Source organism: Bufo gargarizans, chromosome 4 (genome assembly GCF_014858855.1).
Source record: "Bufo gargarizans isolate SCDJY-AF-19 chromosome 4, ASM1485885v1, whole genome shotgun sequence".
NCBI lineage: Eukaryota > Metazoa > Chordata > Amphibia > Anura > Bufonidae > Bufo > Bufo gargarizans.
The window spans coordinates 281,298,149-281,301,550 of record NC_058083.1 but is presented as its reverse complement, the minus strand read 5'-3'; the positions used below and the strand labels follow the sequence as shown (position 1 = coordinate 281,301,550).

Below are 3,402 nucleotides of genomic sequence, written 5' to 3'. Positions count from 1 at the left end.
ATTTAGACAATGGCATGTTGATTGTGTAAAAAAAAAAAATAATAAAACAATGGTTCAGTTGAAAGAAAAGGTAATATTAGTGTAATCATTCAGCTTTTTTTTTTTTTTTTTTGTTGATTTGAAATAAACGGATAATCCTATTTATGTAATGAGGCTGCTTTTGTCTAGTTTAAAATATATTTTTTTAGCCCCGTACTTGTGTTTTGGAATGAATCTTTTTTGCACATTCTCCTTTTGGAGCTGCAGTGTGTGCATTTCACTTTCCTGTGGTTATACATCGGTTTCAACTGGTCAGTATATAAGGTTTACCTTGAAATATGTATATATATATATATATATATATATATATAGATAGATAGATAGATAGATAGATATAGATGGGAGCGTGCCCCTTACAGTGTGACGGTGTCTGGTATGTTTATGGATGCATGTGGGAGCGTGCCCCTTACAGTGTGACAGTGTTCTGTATGTTTATGGATGCATGTGGGAGCGTGCCCCTTACAGTGTGACAGTGTTCTGTATGTTTATGGATGCATGTGGGAGCGTGCCCCTTACAGTGACGGTGTCCGGTATGTTTATGGATGCATGTGGAAGTGTGCCCCTTACAGTGTGACGGTGTCTGGTATGTTTATGGATGCATGTAAGAGTGTGCCCCTTACAGTGTGACGGTGTTCGGTATGTTTATGGATGCATGTGGGAGCGTGTCCCTTACAGTGTGACGGTGTCTGGTATGTTTATGGATGTATGTGGAAGTGTGCCCCTTACAGTGTGACGGTGTCCGGTATGTTTATGGATGCATGTGGAAGTGTGCCCCTTACAGTGTGACGGTGTCTGGTATGTTTATGGATGCATGTGGGAGCGTGCCCCTTACAGTGTGACGGTGTTCGGTATGTTTATGGATGCATGTGGGAGCGTGCCCCTTACAGTGTGACGGTGTCTGGTATGTTTATGGATGTATGTGGAAGTGTGCCCCTTACAGTGTGACAGTGTCCGGTATGTTTATGGATGCATGTGGAAGTGTGCCCCTTACAGTGTGACGGTGTCTGGTATGTTTATGGATGCATGTGGAAGTGTGCCCCTTACAGTGTGACGGTGTCCGGTATGTTTATGGATGCATGTGGGAGTGTGCCCCTTACAGTGACGGTGTCCGGTATGTTTATGGATGCATGTGGAAGTGTGCCCCTTACAGTGTGACGGTGTCTGATTGTCTCTCTGCTCTGCAAACACTGAGCACATGACAGATGCCAGACATAGAGTAAGGAGAAGTTTATGGGTGTACATATGGAGGAGGAATATGAGGCAAGAGGATGAATATGTATGAGGGGGCGGATCGAAGGAGGACTGGAGGCTGTGCAGGATGCATGAATATGTATGAGGGGGGCGGGTGCAGGGACACAATGTTAGACAGGAGAAATCAGCAGATGCTGCCCTGCACTGAGACCCACAATGCAGTGCGGCAGAAAGTGAAGAAACAGATAAACAGATCGCTTCTCGGCCTTTTGGCTAAGATCAAGTGTAGTATCTGTTCTTATCAGTCTGCCTTTTCTTGCCGGCCCAGGTCCTTGTGGGTACCCCCTGCACTCTGCCTTTGAGCATCGTTGATTAAATTCAGCTTCAGCTCACTGCTGCTATTGGGTGTAGGGCTATTCCCCAGGGAACAAGAGTGCTCTGGTCTCCGACCTCCTCTTGGCCTGTGGCTTAATAGTCTTGGTGTATGACGTTAGACAGTGCTTACTTGGATCTCGACAGCCTGAATACGACGCCTGGAAGAACTTCTCCGACTGCGATTCAGGAGAAGACTTTGCGAAGACTCGACTAGGAACCCCGACGACGAGGACTGAAGACTCCGGCCTGAAGACTCCGGCCTCGGGGGACCCTGACGAGGAAAAGAAGCTCGGCGAAGCCCTCCCCGGAAGAAGCTCCGCCCAGCCAGAAGGAAGCCGCAAAGCCCCGCCCCCAGGGGCAAAAGGTCGCTTTGCGAAGACACCACTGGAAGAGGGCTAGAAGAAAGTAGCCATGGCCACAACCTCCAAGCCCCCCAAGACCAAGAAGGATGCTGCAGGACCAGCCAAGAAGCCCCAAGCCACCAAGCCCCCTGGACCCTCTGGGGCCGGACCGGACGCCTCTGCCCGGCAGAAAGGCGGCGGAAAGCCCGGCCAGGTCGCCCCTTCACTGGAGCCCTGGATGCGGCAGACCGTCGCCAAGAAGCTGAAGGAGGTGGATGGAAAGACCCCGGAGATGACCGAGGAAATCTTCTGCCAGAAGATGCTGGTGGACCAGGGATTTTCAAAGCCGGAGACCCTCAGCGTCCAAGCCTTTATGACCGGGATCTTCTACGTGACCTTCGCGTCGATCAACATCTGTAGAAGATATTGGGAGAAGGTGAAATCGGCGGCATCGGACTCCACATTTTCTCACTTTGTCAGGAATTGCCCCATTCAGAGGGAGGAAAGAAGGATTACGGTGTCTATGAGGAACCCAGACACCCCCGGCAAAGACATCACCACTTTCCTGAATCGATTCTGCACAGTGGGGAGGGAAGGGAGGGAACCCACCCACATCCTGAACGGACTCGGCTTCTGGACCGGAAAGTGGTCAGCGGTCGTGAAACTGAACAAAGACGCGACTGCAGAAGACAGCCTCCAGCACCTGCCCCAGTCTTTTTCCCTCGGAAACTCCCACGGCCTCATCTACTACCCGGATATGCCACAGTTCTGCAGGAAATGTGGACAGAAGGGCCACGAGTTGAGGAACTGCAAGGAGGATCCCTGCCGAATCTGCCGGGTCATAGGTCACGAGACCAAACACTGCCCAAAGAAGGTGGCGTGCAACCTGTGCGGGCTGGCCTCCCACGTCTACAAGGACTGCCCAAAGAGGGACCGCACCTGGACTTCAGTCGCAGCCAGGGCTCCGGCCGCCCGGAACCCCCCCTCAAGCCGCGGCCGTGGCCCAGGCGGCAACACAGCCCAAAGAGAAGCCATCTAAGAAAGAGGGTAAGCGGACATCTCCCCCTGCCCAGGCTCCCGTTCCCTCCTCCTCCCGCCCAACCACCCGCCCTGTCGTCACTACCACTGAGGACACCCAAATCCAACTCCCCACCACCTCAGTGGCCCCCTCCCGTGCCCCCAGCCCAACCCGCCCCGTCGTCACCACTACAGCAGAACTAACCTCTCCTCCAGCTGCTGTAGCCCTCTCTATGGAGGAATTTCCCCCTCTTGTCTCCCCAGATGTCAGTCAGAGGAAAGGAAAGAGAAAGGATAGGGACAGCCCCGTGGCTGACCAATCCAAAAAGAAGATGCTCGAGGTAGAGGACGTGGCCTCACCCAGCAAAGAAGAAGAAACAGAACAGCAGATGGAAGAACCGGGTGGCCACCAACGAGGACCCCCAACAGCAACCCCTCC

At 52.2% G+C, this 3,402-nt stretch overlaps 1 pseudogene; it reads left to right on the top strand.

Annotated features, from left to right (window-relative positions):
• The first annotated feature begins 1,483 nt into the window (after positions 1-1,483).
• On the top strand, positions 1,484-1,685 carry LOC122937300 (annotated as a pseudogene).
• The last annotated feature ends 1,717 nt before the right edge of the window (positions 1,686-3,402 follow it).